The following is a 19,369-nucleotide window of genomic DNA, read 5'->3' as shown; positions in this document are numbered from 1 at the left end:
GGAGGAATGGTACTCCATTTTGAATATATACCACATTTCTTTACTTATACATATGTTGATGGACTCCGGTTGATTCCACAGTTTGACTATTGCAAGCATCATATCCTTGATACTACATTACCCCTCACTCACAAGCATATTCTAATATGATATCGTGAGTTGTATAGAAAAGAGACACTTTGTAAAGAACCAGCAATAGGATAAGTTATTAGTATGCATGTGAGAATGTGTAGTATATGTCACACTACCTATTATATGTGTCAAAGCTGATATAAAGATAAAAGATTCTTTAAAATTGTTATACCGTAAACTAGGAGACCATGAAATATAATTTGTTCTTTGCTCCATCATCTAATTTCTAGATACCTTTGGAAAGTAATTCAGCTCTGTATCATCAATTTACAATTTAGGGAGACTATTTGACACCTACGTTTTTCATAGGAGTGTTTTAATAAAAACTAAGGTATGGAACAATTATTGTAAATGTTTCTCATTTAATATGTTTATCAGTATCATGCCATGTTTCAGAGTTTAAACTATCCTTTAAGCAATAAGTTGCTGCTGGATATTTTCAAAGAGGAGTGTAACATGATCAAATTCTCACTTGGGGGGTAAAAAACCCACCAGAAATATGTGAATGGATGGAAAGGAGTAAATTTACTTTAAATGCATTGATGTAACAGCAAGCTTATAAACGCAGGGAGCTGGTGTGAGCTAAGCAAGAGAAAACTGGTAAAAGGAAACAAAAGCAAAGCTTCTCAGATTACTGTTTCTCCTTCCATCTCTGAGAAAGGATCAGATAGGAATTTGAAAGCCAGTTATAAGACTTAGTCACTGCTAAGTTGACAAAAACAAGCAATAGGGAAAGGACTCCCTAATCAATAAATGTTGCTGGAATAACTGGCTTAGCCATATGCAGAACATTGAAACTGAATGCCTTCCTTAGGCCATATACAAAAATCAGCTCAAGATTGACTAAAGATTTATGTAAATCCTGAAACGCTAAAAACCGTAGAAGAAAACCTAGGAAATACCATTCTGGACATAGGCCCTGGCAAAGATTTCACGACGAAGACACCAAAAGCAATTGCAACGCAAACAAAAATTGGTAAATGGGACCTCATTAAAGAGCTTCTGCACAGCAAAAGAAACTATCAACAGAGTAAACAGACAATACAAAGAATGAGAGAAAATATTTGCAAATTATATATCTGACAAAGGTCTCATACCCAGAATCTATGAGAAAGTTAGATAAACAAGCAAAAAACTTCATTAATGGTGGCTCATGCCTGTAATTCCAGCATTTTGGGAGGCTGAGGTGGGCAAATTATGAGGTCATGAGTTCGAGACCAGCCTGGCCAACATGGTGAAACCCCGTCTCTACTAAAAATGCAAAAAGTAGCTCGGTGTGGTGGCATGTACCTGTAATCTCAGCTACTTGGGAGGCTGAGGCAGGAGAATCACTTGAACCCGGGAGACAGAGGTTGCAGTGAGCCAAGACAGAGCCATTGTACTTCAGCCTGGGTGACAGGGCGAGACTCTATCTCAAAGAAAAAAAAACTCCATAACAAAATGGTCAAAAGACATGAACAAACACTTTTCAAAAGAAAGGCATACACACAGCCAACAAGTATATGAAAAAATGCTTAATATCACTAATTATTAGAGAAAAACAAAGACCACAGTAGGATACCATCTCATACCAATCAGAATGGCTATTATTTCAAAAAATAACAGATGCTGGTGCCATTGCGGAGAAAAGTGGATGCTTATGCACTGCTGCTGGTGGGAATGTAAATTAGTTCAGCCACTGTGGAAAGTAGTTTGGGGATTTCTCAAAGAACGCAAAACAGAATTACCATTCAACCTAGCAATCCTATTAATGGGTATATACCCAAAGGAATACAAATCATTCTACCATAAAGACACATGCATGCATATGTTCATAGCAGCACTATTCACAATAGCAAAGACATGGAATCAATCTAAATGTCCATCAGTGGTGGAGTAGATAAAGAAAGTGTCATTCATATACACTATACAATCCTATGCATCCGTAAAATAGAATGAGGTCGTGTGCTATGCAGCTACATGGATGCAGTTGGAGGCCGTTATCCTAAACGAATTAACACAAGAACAGAAAACCAAATACCAAATGCTCTCACTTAGAAGTGGGAAGCTAAACATTAAGTACACATGGACACAAAGAAGGAAACAGCAGACACTGGTGCTTGCATAAGGGTGGTGGGCGGGAGGTAGGAGGAGAGTGAAGATTGAAAAACTACCTATTGGGTACTGTGATTATTACCTGTGTGATGAAATAATCTGTATACCAAACCCTTGCAACACACAATTTACCCATGAAATAGCTCACATATGTACCCCCGTGAACTTAAATAAAAGTTGGAAAGATAAATAAATAATTGTAAAAATGGAATAAAAAAGACTTGGTCACTGTTTGGCCTTGGCCCAGTTGCTTAAATTCACCATGTCACAGTGCTCTCATTTGTAATATTGGAATAATCATAGTACTAACTTCAGAGGGAATTTATGAGCATTAAACAAGCATTTGCTTGTTGTTTTGTTTAAATATAAACCCTACGTACAGTGTTTATATTTTAGTGTTTAACACATTCAGCTATATTGGTAACAATTATTCTGTGTTTAAAGGAAAAAAATCTGCTAAGAAAGACTGTGAAGATCAAAGGGGACATGATCCCATGAAGATATGCTTGTGTCTCTTCACTTTTAAAGATATAGGAAGATTAAGTAAACTAGCATTAATTATTTACATTTCTGGTTTGAATTTTAGAAAGAACTGTGACTCTCTTGAGCTAGAAAGACTTTCGAGAAAAAATAATTAACATGCCGCAGCACCAAATTACTGCCGCGAATGAAACTACATGAATGAAAACAGTGTTTAGAAATGAGGTCTGAAATTCCTGTATAAACTCTGATGCAACGAGGAGACTATTTTTAATGTTAAATTTGTCAATTCACCTTTTAACAAGAATATTTTATTATGCATGCAACATTTTTTACGTTAATTTATTATTTACTACAATAAAACCTCTATCTGCTTCATTGGTCCTGTTGAATGGGGCAGGAAACCAGAAATCAAATAGCCCACACTGTGTCGTGCAGTGAGTCACATACGGAGAACTCAGTTTGCGGTGGGATCACATGTTCAGGTCAGTGACTTCACGGGGCTTTCAGCAACATAAGCCCCACTGTTCTGTGTTGCCTCATACAACAGCATCTCCTTCCCCTTATCTGAGTTTTTCTCAGCTACCTCATCTCTCACTTCCTTCTCCTGACTGCATTGCTACAACAAAAGACAGACTCTCCGAGCCCCTTTATGCCATAGTCTGAGACTGTGTTAAAGGATACATACAGAAACTCTGGTTCGTGCTGTGAACTCACATTAGAAAATGTATCCCACACCACACACACGAAACATACACAACACACACACATATACCACATACTCACACGCAAACACAATGTGGTACTCTCTTGCTGTAGCATTGCTTTTATGTGTGAGACAAACATCCCAGCCTGAGAAGGAACTATCATGTGAATAGAACAATAATAAATAATAATTTCAATTCTTCTTCTCTGGCAGAAGTCTATGCAACAATATTTAGAGTGCGCTGTGGATCTCAGTATTTTCCCCTTCTATAAGCCATTTCAAGCTTCTCTACACTATCGTCAGAAAAAATTATACTACTTTCCTGGACCCTGCTTCTCCCCACTGCTCTGTCTTGCACCTTAGTTTTCCCTCCAGCCTTTTTGAAAAGGAACATTCACATGTCTGTCCATCACTCAAGTTCCAAGTCCTGGGAGTAGTAATCCTTATAGATTCCTCCCCTTCTTCCTCACCCTAAATCCCATCATCTGCTGAATACTACCTGATGAACAAGTTCTGTTATTTATAATACATTTTGAATCATTTTCCTTCCAATGACTACACTTACTGAGGCACACACCATTTCTTCCCCGGTAATTAGAGCAGCATCCTAGTTGGTCTGCCTGCTTCCCCTCTTTCACCCCTCAACTCTGTCCTCATCATACTGTCAGAGAGTATTCTAGGAAGATATGCTCTCCCAAACTTAAGATGCCTGAGTGCTTCTTGTTATCTGTGGCAGTATTTTCAAGACTTCTTAATCATAAGATTAATTAAAAATTTAGAGTGTGGAGTCCTACCCTAGAATCTCCAGAGTGATTCCTGTGATTAGAGGAGTCTAGGAAATGTGGACCTGCAGATAAACATCTAAATTCCCTTGCCAGGCACACAGGTTCTCCATGAATTCATTCCTACTTACAGCTCTCATTTTATCCTGCTATTATCTGCCTTTAACACCTTCTTAAAACATATTCTTCCCCCACTTCCTACCCCTCAATTGCCAATCACTTAGATTAAATCCTCTCCTCTGTGCTCATATAGTGCTGAGAGCATTCCTCTGTCACTTACTCAGTTATTGTCAAAACTGAGTTATTGACACCCCTGACTGACAACAGTTTAAGTCCCAGCTTGCTCATTGATAGCACTGCTCCTGTAGTCAGGGTTCCTAGATGCATGCAACAGAAACTGACAGTGGTGAACTTACCCAGACAGGTAATTTACTAAAAGGACATAGCGTGGCTCATAGACTGACAGAAGGTAAGGGAGTTAGTATCCAGGAAACAGTCAAAAATCAAGCAAGGATAGACAGCAAGAATCTAAAAGCTACCTGCTTTGATATCGATCGTTGAACACTTGGTGTTGCTGCAGTTGAATTCCTGTTATTCTTGCTCTATCCATAGGTAATTTCTCAGCTAACCTTATGTTTGTATCATTATGTCAAATCCCAGATAGCTTCATCTCTTTAATTGATCTAAATCATGCCCCTACATTCTAGTTCAGTAGTTCTTATGGTACAGTCCCCAGTTGGCAGCATCAAGATCACCTGGGAGTTTGTTAAACGCAAATTCTCAAACCCCCTGGGGATAGGGCTCAACAATCTATGTTTTAAAAAGCTTTCTGTGTGATTTTGATTCTGCTAAGGTTTCATGACTACTGTCATAACTACAGACAGCGAGGCTGGAGGAAGCAGTATTTGGCCACTTCAGTTCCATAGTGGGACCCATGCCACTTGCTGGGAGATTACTAAAAAGCAGGAAGGATGTTCAGATGACAATTGGATAGCAAAGAAACAAACAAAAAGAAGCAGATATCCATTGTATATTTTTGCAATCCTCAATTTCAGGAAGACTAGGAATTTCCTGATATTATAAAAGTAATAAGCACTGGAGCAATTCCAACTCAGTAACCCCCATCTCTACTTCTCCATATTCCACATTTTATGACCTATTTTGTCAATGGTAAATACCTGATACTCATTTCAATTTCATCAATATGAATATGACTTCATATTTTAAAATCAGATATGAAAATAGCTTTGTTTACCAGATTTTGTTAATAGCATCTATTTATTCAAGCTTTGTCTACAGCATTGATAAATAAGGGGTATAGCTTTTCCTGACAGCTCTTTCTGCAGGGTTTATAGAATTAACCATAAAAATATTTGATTTTGACTCAGCTGACATCTTAAAGCATCCATGGGTCCCATTTGACATCATCAACCTCCAAAATAAAATAATATCACTTACACAACTATGTTTACTTTAGTACATCTTTCCACTTAAAAATAGTAACATTATTGTTTTTGTTATTAAGGTAAGATTTATTTAGCATTTGACATGTGCTAGGCAACATTTTGAGTTCTTTACATGTCTTAAGTCATTTATTATTATAACCTTACCAGTTAGATACTTACACTATTCTCATTTTTATATAAGGTAATTGAGAAAAAGTGAGATGAAATAATTTTGACAAATTCACATAGCTATTAAGTGGTGGATCTTATTCAGAGCAGGTGGCTTCCTACTAGTCATCCTAACCAAACCATATGGTGACCAAGTGTTCCAATTCTTCTAAGACTGAGGGGTTTCTCAGGACACAAGACTTTCAATGCTAGGATGGTTGGTCATATTACAATCACTATACCGATCTGCAAAATAAATTTATGTCTCCTTTTTTCTTACTTAATGGCATTCAGAATATATCAAGCTGCTATGGACTAAATATTGGTGTCCCTCACTAAAATTCATATGTTGAAGACTAATCCCCCAATATAATGGTATTTGGAGTTAGGGCCTGTGGCAGCTTGTGAATATGGAGCCCTCACAAATGGAATTAGTGCACTTATAAGATGAATGAGAGAGCTTCCTCTCTTCCTCTGCTCTCCATCATGTGAAAGTACAAGAAGGCATTTATCTGCAAAGAAGGATGAGTGTCCTTACCAGACACTGGATCTGCCAGCACCTTGACCTTGGACTTCCTGACCTCCAGGACTGTGAGGAATACATTTCTGCTGGTTAAGTCTCACAGTCTACAGTATTTTTATTATGGCAGCCCAAACAGACTAAGATAGAAGATGCTGGCTGACATCCATTGTTCCAGCAAAACGGAGCCACATGGGCATACGAAGGCATGCAGGTCTCCAGTGTCTCTATTCCACTTCCATCATTCCAGAGTGTCTATCACTTTATGAAAGGCACTTTCAGAGGAGAGGATTTACCCAAAAGAGCTGTGCTGTTCTGAAGAAGCCCCTGGATTTCCCCACATATTCTTGTCCAAACAAGGACCAGAGATTCCAAAAGTATGGTTTAATATAAATTGCTCCACTGTTTTCTCCATAACAACTTAAAACTCTTTAACAAAAACTACAACCAGTTTGTAAATGGGAGCTATAAAGGAGACAAAGGAATAAGAAAATGGAGAGAAGGATAATGAGGAAAGGAAGATAGAAGAGCTAGAATATTTTGTGGTGATTTAAGCTACTTACTAGATTAGTACTGAGGAAGATAGTACATGCAGTGTTCTTCAGACAACACATAGCACTTTACACCTGCAGAGAGGAGTGCTCCATAACTGGGGTTATGTCAATAATCCTCACCTCCATACCTCAGAAAGGAACAGCTGTCAGCCTCCTAATGTAAAATTTCAAATATCGTTCCTAGACATGATCCTTCTGGTAACTGAGAAATCCAATCAGATATCAAAATATTCACACTTAAAAGAAAGTAAAGGTTCTTGATGAATCTCTTCTGTCTCCATTCCCATCTCCACAGACAATCCCTTTACTTATTTGCTTCTTCTAGTAGTTACTTCTTTAAATGGCTGTTATTACTAGATGATCATCTTATGCAGCTAGTTCTAGATTTCCCAGTTTTCTTATTATTTACAGATGTTTTTCTCTAGTAACAAATTATTTAATACATTAACAACAGCTTTCACTTTTCTCCAGTGCAGCTATGTCAATATTTGTACTTCTCTGTTGATTACATTTTAATTTTAGATATTGTGGCTCACCTTTATCGTTGTTCTCCCCACTTTATGAAATAAGGATGCTAGCTCCGTTACTACTCCATCCCACCTTCTAGCCTCTGACATGTGTATTAGTACTGTAACATTTCAAAGCTAATATCATTTACATGCCATCCTATAAACATACCATTGGATGCTTTCACATGGCATGATTCTAAAAGTTAAAAATCAATAAAGTATTTATTTACGTTTTTATAATTATGTAAATGTTGTTCACTATCCAGTTGAATATCATGATTACATTTTATTTCCTGTGTTTTTTTAGTTCAAAAATGCTTTCTTATTTCTTTGCATTATTTGTTTATATCATCTCCTTAAGTCATTTTAGGAATAATATCAAATCTATTAGGTCCCTTTGATTTCCTTGGGATCTCCATCCCAGATCTTCTTAACTCTGGCTTCATTCTGATCTCCAGACAGTTTCTCTAGATCAACTGTAGAGTCATCATCATTGTACTTTTCTTTACTAATTTTGTAAATTAATTTTACTCTTCCATACACTATATCTTCCTCTTTCTTCATTCACTCATTCTTTTTGCCGGAGCACATAGTCAAGTAACTTCTGGGGAAAGGATAAAAGTTCCAAGCATCTGCACTTCTAAAAGTGGCTAATGATCATTTCACTGGAGACACCTAAATGCCTGAATGGAATTGGCTTTATCTGGGGGGCGCTGATACCTTTACTTTTGTGCTGGAGTGGTAGCAATGCACATGGTAAGTCCAAATCCTGAGACAGTCCAGAGATCCGTGGGGCTGATCAGCAACCTCTTTGGCTCTGTTTCTTCTTAGTCTATGCTGCATAGTCCTGCTTCTCTCCCACTTAATCAGTTTTCATACTCCATCTACTTCCTATTTCCTTAAAATTTCTTTACATCTCATGTTGGTGAGTATTCTTAACTCTATCTTCTTAACTGTAAATTTGTATTCTCAGTCTGCTATCTTTAAGCAGAGCCATGCTCTCTTTTACCTTTATAATTCATAATTTTAAAGCTTTGCAATTCCTTTTTCAAAACACCTTCACATTTGTTATTTTATTTTATCCCTATAATGCTCTTCAGAAGTGAGAACAACACGTATTTTCATGTCTAGTCTCTGGGTGATGAAATTGAGTGCAAGAGAAGTTGAGTATCTTATCCAGTAATATTAAAGAGATAAAGAGAAAGTTGGAAATAGGACCTGGATCTCCTCATTTCTATCATAGTTTGCTTTCCATTAAATGAAACTGTCTCATGTGAGATAATTGGTATCAGGCCTTACTATTTGCTTGATGGATGACATCAAGTAAACCAGGGTTTTGGTTTCTGCAATTGTAATTTAGAATTATAATAATTGCCTTACTTATTCTTCACAGAGTTGTTTATGATTAATAAAATGAGGCAATATTTGTAAAATTACCTTATAAACTGTATAATTTAATACACATGTTAAATATAAATTTCCTAAATAGCTAATTGGTATATACTTTAACTTTTTTTTCAAGGTAGACTGTGTGAAAGAGGTATTTTACTCACGTGGTTCTAAATTCTAAAGAGTAAAAAAAAAAAAAAAACTACAGAAAATGATTGCTTCCATGGCTGCCTCAATCCATCTCATCTCCCTATCTCCTAGCAATGTACAAAACCAACTGTTTCCATACAGCCTTGACAATCTAGTTGTCAAATTTCTGGATTTTGCCATTCTAAAAGTGGAAAATAGTAAAAATAGTTGCTCTGGTTATCTACCACTATATTTTAAAAGGCCACCTTAATCAGCTTACAGTGGCTTAAAACAAAACATTTACTTAACTAGTTTCAAATCTTCAGTTTCACCAAGCTTGATGAGGACAGCTCCATCCAGTGCCAGCTCGGCAGCTCAACTAAGGCTGGATGCCCTCCCTCCAGGATGGCAAGTCAGTACTGGCTGTTGGTCCTGTCCACATGGGCCTCCCTCCTGAGAGATTTATGCTTCCTCAAAGCCTGGTGGCTAGGTTTTAAGAGAGAGACATAGAGGAAGTGAAAACTGTATTTCTTAAAGTCTTGGCTCACAAATTGGCCCAGTAATATCCCTGCTCTATGTTTTTGGTTGCAAAGCTACAGAACTCAGATTCAAGGGAAAGAGACACAGACTTCACCTCCTAATGGAAAGAATGTCAAATAATTCTAGGGCCATGTTTTGAAACCACAAGCATGGTATTACTTGAATCAGCATTTCCCTTTTTACAAGTGCAGATGAGTAACCTCTTATAAAGCTAAAGACCATTTGTATTGCCTGTGCTGTACTGTCTGTTATATTCTTTGCCTATTTTTTCCTATGTGTTTAACAGACATTTTATTTATTTATTTATTTATTGACAAGGTCTGGCTCTGTTACCTAGGCTGGAATGCAGAGGTGCAATCTTGGCTCACTGCAAGCTCTGCCTCCTGGGTTCAAGTGATACTCTCACCTCAGCCTCCTGAGTAGGTGAGATTACAGGTGCACACCACCATGCCCAGCTAATTTTTGTATTTTTTTGTGAGATGGGGTTTCAGCATATTGCCCAGGCTGGTCTTGAACTCCTGGGCTCAAGCAATCAGCCCACCTCCTTGGCCTACCAAAGTGCTGGGATTAAAACCATGAGCCTTTTTTAGGCTAGTGCAAAAGTAAACTTAAATATTAGGTTGGTGGAAAAAATATATAATTGCAGTTTTTGCCATTATAACTATGGCAAAAAGTGCAAATACTTTTGCACCAACCTAATATTTATTTGAAGAAGATGCTTATGTAAGAGGGAGGTGAGCCTTTTCTTTGTGATATGAGTTACAAATAATGTTTCCCAGTTTGTCATTTGTCTGTCCTTTGAATTGGCTTATCATATTTTTACCTCCATGCAGAAGTTTTTGTTTTGGCTTGTTTTAATGTACTTGAATTTTACAATCTTTTCTAAAATGGCTTATGGCCTGAGTCTAAAAAGATATTCTTCCTTTACAAGAATTTACTCATGGTTTTGCTGTTTGATTTTTTACATTTAAAATATTGACTCATTAATAGCAATTTATGTTGATGTATGCATGCGGTATGTTTATTTTTCAAATGAACATGACTATTATCTCTACTTCATCTCATCACTCTATTAAAAAAAAGAAACTTAAGAATGCTTCTTAAGCTTTCCCATAAAATACGATGCTGTCCCAGTGCTCTTTTCAGCATTGTTAATGCTGATCAGTTGCTTTTACTCTTTGGATCCATCGAGTATTGTCTTTCATTTCTAAAATAAACCCTACCATGTAATTACTTACAATTCTTTTAAGAACTACTGAGCATTTACTAGTATTGTCAGATTTCTGTACTTTATTGATAAATGAGATTAGTCTCCATATTCTTCTTTTGGTATGATCTTTGTTATCAATGTTATCCTTCCTTCATAAAATGCACCTAGAGACTTTTCTTTCTTTTTTTTTTTAATGATATGAAACAATTTAAGTAACATTGGAATTATGTGTTCTCTAAATGTTTTACAGGATTCTCCAGGGAAACCATTTGAAAAAACAAAAGCAAAGTTTTTACTTATTCTATTTCCTTTTTAGAATATCTACCAACACTTTCTTTTTTTTTTTTTTTTTTGAGACGGAGTTTCGCTCTTGATACCCAGGCTGGAGCGCAATGGTGCGATCTCGGCTCACCGCAATCTCCGCCTCCTGGGTTCAGGCAATTCTCCTGCCTCAGCCTCCTGAGTAGCTGGGATTACAGGCACGCGCCACCATGCCCAGCTAATTTTTTTTTTGTATTAGTAGAGACGGGGTTTCACCATGTTGACCAGGATGGTCTCGATCTCTTGACCTCGTGATCCACCCGCCTCGGCCTCCCAAAGTGCTGGGATTACAGGCTTGAGCCACCGCGCCCGGCCGCTACACTTTCTATCATCTGGATGAGTACATCATATTTTTCTAGAACATTATTTCTTTCATCCAGATTTTCACAATTATTTTTGTAGTTAAACCCCCCCAAAAAAACTCTTGTGATTCTTTTTATTTCCTTCTTTTGTGTGAATGTACCTTAATATTTGTAGTCTGAGAATTTTATAAGCTTATTTGCATGACAAGAAATGTTAAACTATTTGTTTTTATTTCTCATTTTAGAAAGAAACATTTCCATTGTAATGTTAAGCTCCTAGGCTTTATTTAATTCTTGCCAAAACATTCTGCATGATAGACTTATTTAGGCAATAATTCTGTCTGTTATGAATATTAAAGTCTACTTTAACCAGATTTAAATGAAATTCTTTCCTAGAAGGACATTTTGGTGATTATGTACTGAGTACTTTAACTGTTCAAATAAGGTCACAAGCTCCTGATCATCCCTCCCTGAAAGTGCATAAGACATAACACCTGCTATAAACAACACCTTAAGAAAGCTTAAAGGTTTTTATTTAATTTCAAAAACCACCAATGAAAGTCCGTGAATCAATCAACTTGCAAGTTATTTACTTGAATGGAGAGTATTGGTACATAATTAAACATTCCATGGAATTTGGGCTTCTGCATTAATCACTCAGATTTATAATTCTCAGTATTTACCTCATATACTTCAACAAATACATTCTTTATATTTCCATGAGGCTTGTATTTCTTAGAGATCATAATAATCTATTTACTTGAAATGTATATTTTCATTTACATATGAAAGAAAGAATATGTCTCTCTATGAACATACAGGCAGCACAAGTCCCTGCTTTCTTCTTGAGTCTTTTAAGGTTTGGCTATCTGTTTTCAAAACTGTTGTGACTGATGAGAAAACTGGGCTCGGAGAAGCTTAGTGGCTTTCTCTAGGGTGCATAGTTATTAATGGCTGAGCTGAGCCTAGAGTTGAAGTTTCTTCACTCCTTCCCCTTCAGATCTTACAGCTCAGTAGTGGAGACAAATACATCAGATGAATGCAAGAAAATCGGCAATCATCTTTCATGACCAGATGGAAAGGAAGAGCACAGTCACTTTCAGACTAAGGAAATTCTGAAGACCTTGCAAGGCAGGTTAGATCTGAGCAGAGTTTTGAAGCTGGTCAGGCTTTGGAAGGAGAATGGAGGACACCCTGCCAGAGGGGACCAGCAGAGCAAAGACCTACAGGAGGGACACACAGGAGCAAACCCAGGACTTAACCAGGAGCAGGATAGCAGGTATGGTGGGAGTAAGGAGTACGTGCCAGTATGTGCCTACTCCAGTAGCAGGAGGGGAAAGAGAGAAAGAGGCTGAAGAAAGATCATGGAGAGCTTTGAATTACAGGATGAAGAAATGGAATTTATCTCTCTGTAATGGGAAGCTTTAGGGATGCTCCTCTTGGGAGATGAGCTGGAGGACTGGGTCTCAGTGGGTGGAAGGAGACTTACTGTATGTACTTTGTACTACTTGAAGTATTTCCATGTGCATTTATTACTTTGTAAAGAGAAAAAAATAAGTCATTACAACCACAACAATGAAAACTTTATCTGAGCAGGAAACTGCCACAAAGGAAAAGGTCAGAATCCTCTGTTGATCAATGCCAGCAAGCTCCATGCAATTCACCTCTAAGACACTCTGGGCTATATTCTCTCCCTTGGGTAACAGACAAATGGAAGAGGAAGAAAGTTAGCTCAGGAGAAACGTTGTCTCTGAGACCCGAAACAATCAATATGATTTGATAATCTTCCTATCAGACAATAACTTAATCTCCAGAGAGGAGAGAAGTTCAAAAATCTATGGTGCTCCATAACCCTATTAATAAATAATAAAGATAAAAAAACAGCTGTTAGAACAGGGTCACAGTGGAAAACAAGCTTAGAGAACATTAAATTGAACCCATCTGCCAAGAATGTTATGTTTCTTATATTTTTGTATGTAAAGTCAGTGAGTCAGCAAAGTATTCATTTTTGTTTGAAAAGTAGCTGAAGAGCATAGGTAGTTCAGAGATCAGAAACCCAGGAATCCTGGAGGAGAAGCATCCTGCAGCTTAGGGGGCTTTGCCCGAAGTGACCAGAAAAGTTCTGGATCCAAAATGCTTACAATGAAATGTACCCCCGCGAAATCCAAATAATAGAGATGTGGTTTCACTACTGTGATTTTAATTTGTGTGAGTGGATACAGTCAAGGAAACAATCAACACAGTAAAGAGACAACCTGTGGAATGGGAGAAAACATTTGCAAACCATACATCTGACGAGGGTTGAAATATCTAGGAAACTCAAACAACTCAATAGTTAGAAAACAAATAACCTGATTTTAAAATGGGCAACAGATCTGAATAAACATTTCTCAAAAGAAGTCACACAAATGGCCAACGGGCATATGAAAAAGAAATGCCCAATATCACTAATCATCAGGGAAAGCAAATTAAAACCACAATGAGATATCACCTCACACCTATTAGAATAACTATTATCAAAAAGACAAAAGATAAATTTTGATGAGGATGTGGAGAAAAGGGAATTCTTGCACGTTGTTAGTGGGAATGTCAATTAGTACTGCAATTATGGAAAATAGTATAAAGATTTCTCAAAAAATTAAAAATAGAACCACCATATGATCCAGCATTCTACTTCTGGGTATACGTACAAAGGAAATGAAATCAGTAGGTCCAAGAGATAGCTACACTCCTCTGTTCATTATAGCATTATTCACAACAGCCGAGATATGAACTCAAACTAAGTATCCATCAGCATAGGAATGGATAAAGAGAATACAGTATATACTCACAATAGAGTACTATTTAACCCTGAAAAAAGAAAATGTTGTCATTTCTGACAACACAGATAAATCTAGGAGATATTATGTTAAGTGAAATAAACCAGGTACAGGAAAATACTGCATGTTCTCACTTATATGTGGAACCTAAAAATGTTGAACTCATACAAGTAAGAAGTAAAATGGTAGTAACCAGGCAGCTGGAGTGGAGGAAGCCGTTGAGATGTTGGTCAAAGGACACAAAGTTTCAGTTAGATAGGAGGAATAAGTTCAATAGATCTATTGTAAAACATGGTGACTATAGCTAATACCAATATATTATAGTCTTGAAAACTGCCAAGAAATGTTAAGTATTCTCACTCCTTAAAAAATGAGTATGTTAATTAGCCTAATTTAGCCATTTTACATTGTACACATATTCCAAAAGGATGTGTTGTATCTGATCAGTAAAGATCATATTTACTTGTCAATTAAAATTGTTTTCCATATTCAAAAACCAGAGATTTGGTTTTATGACTGATTTTAATCTGTGTGTAATGAACAGATTGGATTTGAATTATATCTGGGTTCTTGTGACGGTTTTGTGAAAATGGATATCAAGATAGAGTGAAATAGGCTGTGCACACCACTATTGCAAAAACCAGTAACTCAACATTTCTTTGGACAAAACAGCATGAAGTTGGCCCTTCAGCATTGAAGGATTAGTTCACTTGATACCAGTCTTCAGTTAAGTAAGAAATGTTACTTAAAAAAAAAAAAACCCAGCTGACCCTCATTTTTAAAATTGTTTATTCCATAGCATTTGTTACCTTTTAAATGAATTCAGCAAGTTGCCAGCCTGTTCCTTCATATTAATCCTTTCAAGTATTTGAGCGGTTGCCAGAGCATATGCTGACATTACAGAATCGTTAAGTGACACATTTTCAGTAACCAGTATTGGAGAGGAGAGTAAAGGAGATGGGAGCAAAGGGGAGGGAAGGGAAGAGTAGCGAAAGAAGGAAAAAAAAGAAAGAAAGAGGAGAAAGAAAGGGTCTGAAAGAGAAAGAGAATGAATGACCAACTACAAATCCTACAGAATCCCTTCTGTTCATATCTGTTTGCTTTGTTCTCCCATCCCAGTAATGTTTGTCAAGAATGTGTTAATATATTTTAAAGGCTATTATTTCTTAATATCACTTTATAGTAATAACAGTAATAACTCTTCCTAAAGCCTTCAATTTTAATTTAGGAATGTTAAGGGAAGATGGATATCCACAGTAGAAAAATGGACACAGGTGCCCTTTAAAAGAACCAGGAACTATCTCTTCAGCGCACCAGGCTGAGTCACAGCTGCTCTTTGCTTAGCACGCTGATCAGGGATGTAAAGTGATGACAGGAAATGGTATTGACTCTGTGGATGAACTTTTCAGGCAGAAGGTCATTCTGTGGGAGATGCAGAAATGACAAAAGGTCAGCAATTCTGTTAGCTTCGTGGTTATGTTTTCCACGGTCTTGCTTGTTAAGTAGATTATAGTGACTGTTTTCTTCATTATCCAATCAAAGCATGAAAAATAAATGCTCCTTAATCAACAGAGACAGATGAAATATCTCCAAAACCTGCTTTTGGAAGAATACATTAAAAAGAAGAGGCGAATGGAGAAACATGCAGGACTAAATATGACATATAATTGGTAGTTTATAAATGCCCTGGCATCCACCCTGATAGCCAGATCAGTGGGTTTCCTCTTTAGATTTCACAGAAATAATTTTAGTTCTTGCTCACCAAGCTGCAAAAAGCTGAGAGTATAGGAAATAAATAATTTTTTTCAACTGATTTGATGTGAATTCTCACATCTAATGTACGAAAACTCACATTTGCTCTTGGTAAACAAGCAGCAGCAGATAACCAGTGGGCAGCAGAGTCTTCATAGCTACTTCTGTGTTTCCAAGTTCAAGGTGTGTGGAGTTCTTTGCATTTATATTTAAGCAGTTAGACACATATATTTAAGTATCAACTGGCTTTTGCTTGCAGGAATAAGACATGATATTTAAATGTCAATTTTACTCTCCAAATCACATCATTTTTATGTGAGGAGATAATTCCTTCCCCTCATTTTAGGAGATTAGTGATTTATTCCAAGATTTAACTTAATATAAATAATTGATTATGAGAAAAATTATTAACAGTAACAACTCTTTGTGAGAATCTTACAAAATCTTTTTTGTAATAATCTTTGTAACCTTTGTGTCTATACTTGACTATTATTCAGTAATGACAACAATAGAAATCATTTTCTCAAGAGATTTATGGCTAATTTTATAACTGTTCCTAGCTCACTTTCCTGCATTGCAGTAACCTCTTCTATAAAATAAAAAGATTTGAATGGATCATTTTCAAGATTAACTTTGCTACTAAAATATCTTTCTAATGTTTATGTGGTTTAAATGGACCATATGTATTTACTTACATTCTTCCTTAGCCTACTGGCCTGCTTTAAGTGGCATCTGAAGCAAGATTTCTCTTAAACATTGATGATGTTTCATAATCTATTCTTCCTATCATTATATTCCCACATTTTAAATGGCATTATCTATTTCCATCTCTTTGGCCATGAAGCATATATCCTGTTGATGATCCATAATTAGGCCAGACCATTGATGAGTTTTGATGACCCAAAGCATCTCTCTCCATTGAGACAAGGTTTATTTACTCAATTCTACATTTGCCAAAGCAGAAACGTTCACGCTTCAGAAGGTGCAGCAGAGGGCCTCCACAGTGTTCACAGTGATATGGGGACACTCTCATGTAAACACAGACAAAAAAAGTCTAAGAATCAGCCTGAAAAGAATGTTTGCTAAGTACTTTTGATAATTTGTTAAAATTCAAATAACTAAAGTAGATAATCACAGGATGAGTACAAAGGGAGTGAACACAAGTATTCTGTAATAAGAGTGTAACATTAAGGCCGGGCGCGGTGGCTCAAGCCTGTAATCCCAGCACTTTGGGAGGCCGAGGCGGGTGGATCACTAGGTCAAGAGATCGAGACCATCCTGGTCAACATGGTGAAACCCCGTCTCTACTAAAAATACAAAAATTAGCTGGGCATGGTGGCGCGTGCCTGTAATCCCAGCTACTCAGGAGGCTGAGGCAGGAGAATTGCCTGAACCCGGGAGGCGGAGGTTGCGGTGAGCCGAGATCGCGCCATTGCACTCCAGCCTGGGTAACGAGAGCGAAACTCCGTCTCAAAAAAAAAAAAAAAAAAAAAAAAAAAAAAAGAGTGTAACATTAAAAGGAAACCACCTCATTAAACTCCATTAAGTGTACCTCCATGTAATTCTCATTTCCACAGCCAGAGATCTCAGTCATCTTTTAGTTACTTCTTGATCAATATCAAACCAGTTACATTAGAACTACAAGGCAGTGCTGAAGTTCAAAACAGGTAAGTGTGAGTAACTAAAAGGCAGAATTTCATTACAAAATTCAGTCTAATACTTTTCTAAATTGTGGTATTGTGAATACTATAGTCTGTCTCCCGATATTTCTTCTCCCTTTATTTCAGAATAATTGAATCTCCATTTTTTAGCTGGGTAAATAATTTTATAAATCAAATCTCCATTTCCCAGTCTTCCTTGCTGTATGATTATGCTCTGACCAATGAGATGTATGTGGAAATTTCCTCTGGCAGCTTCTTCAATATTATTTATGAATGAGCTAGGACACACCTGTCTCTTCTTCTCTTCCTCCTTCCTTCTGCCTGGAACACAGATGTTATGGCTATACCATGTATACAAGGGTACACGTGTGTGAAGGTAGCCTGGCAGTGTGAGACAAGGCTGGGTCCCTGGGCCCACCATGGATCAGTCCTTTTATCTCCACACTGCCTTGCCCACCTCTGGACTTTACAATAAAGCAATAAAATTCTACCTTATTTAAGTCATTGATATTCTAGAACTCTGTAATATGTAGTGAAACCTCATCTCAACAAATATCATTGGCAAGTCAAAATATAAATGAAATTTTATAAAAAGTTTATGTAAAGACATGTGTGACACATCCAAAACTGGGCCCTGAAAATAGCTAGAAAGAGTTCTAGTATGTTCCTAATCTGCATGGTTGAGAGCCAGCAGCTCAACTCTGTCACCCACAAACCAATTCTGTGGTCTTAACTGGGGATATAATCTTGTTCCGGATCATTATAGGTCTGACTTTCTATTTTAATTCCTACTAACTTCTGAGGACCTTATACAGAACAGCCTAGTAGCTAAGCCTAATGACCCGGAGCTACCAAAATATCCATAAGTGACCTAATCAAGACTTTTCCATGGCTACCTCAGAAAATATCTCTTCCTGGTGATTCTATATATCGATAAAACACTGGTGAGAAACTGCTTCTCCTGGATATGGGGAGTAAAAATCTGACTAACGTATTTGACTGATAAAATCATTCCAATTCAGTGTCCTACTGACAATGTTAACAGTAGACGTTCTGCTGTATTTTCAGAGGGGGTAAATAGTCAAAGGTGATGGAATTTTCCACCACTTCTCTATCAGTTTGGATCTGTCCAAGTCTTACTGTTGGACATTGTTTTCCATTTCCTAAATGTCTCAGAGATTTCCATTGTTTATATTGATTTCCTTTGTTCACCTAAGGGATTTTGAGGAAAATAAAAACAGTCCACAGTAATTTAAAAGCTCTCTTCCTCATAACCCCCTATCATTATCTCTCAGGTTGGCAGAAAAGAGAAGCCTCCATGAATATTTCAGGATGTCCTTTCTTCCCCTAGTTTTTTCTTCTTGAACATGGAAGGCACCTTCCTAACTTAGTGTATTCTGCATAAATCACACTTTGTTCACTGGCATACAGTGAAGCAAGATGTTTTCTTATTTCCTCTTTCAGATAACCATATCTCATGTATTGCCTTGCAGTCCCTAATTACAGCATTTTTTCATTTTTATCTTAAACAGTAATGACACTGTCCACTTCCAGTGTCAAAAACTTACTTGCCTAACTTGGCATTAATATATTATCTTAGTTCGTGTTGTGCCATACACAATTATTAGGAATCACAGGGAAATCACTAGGAGTTCTAGTTTGTCTTTGCTGTGTTAGCCAATGTGTCTGTGTGTGTCTATGTTTCTGTGAAGAACTTTATGGTCTTCTTTTCACTTTTAAGACAGAAAATGACACTCTATGCCTATGCATTCCAAGTTTTACAGAGGAAAGCAAGTTTTGTAAATTTTCCACATTACATTGACTTATCTGAATGTTATTCAGTAAGTCCTAGAAAA

The 19,369-nt window shown here is 37.0% G+C and overlaps 1 long non-coding RNA gene across 1 annotated transcript in view; it reads right to left on the bottom strand.

Moving 5' to 3' along the window:
* Positions 1-19,369, bottom strand: part of LOC110568230 (uncharacterized) — a 178,214-nt gene that overhangs the window by 154,090 nt on the left and 4,755 nt on the right. The window lies entirely within an intron of this gene.

Source organism: Aotus nancymaae, unplaced genomic scaffold, assembly GCF_030222135.1.
Source record: "Aotus nancymaae isolate 86718 unplaced genomic scaffold, 86718_ANA_hifiasm-v0.15.2.pri h1tg000036l, whole genome shotgun sequence".
Lineage (NCBI taxonomy): Eukaryota > Metazoa > Chordata > Mammalia > Primates > Aotidae > Aotus > Aotus nancymaae.
The sequence above is the reverse complement of the archived record's forward strand: the minus strand, read 5'-3'. Positions and strand labels throughout refer to the sequence as shown.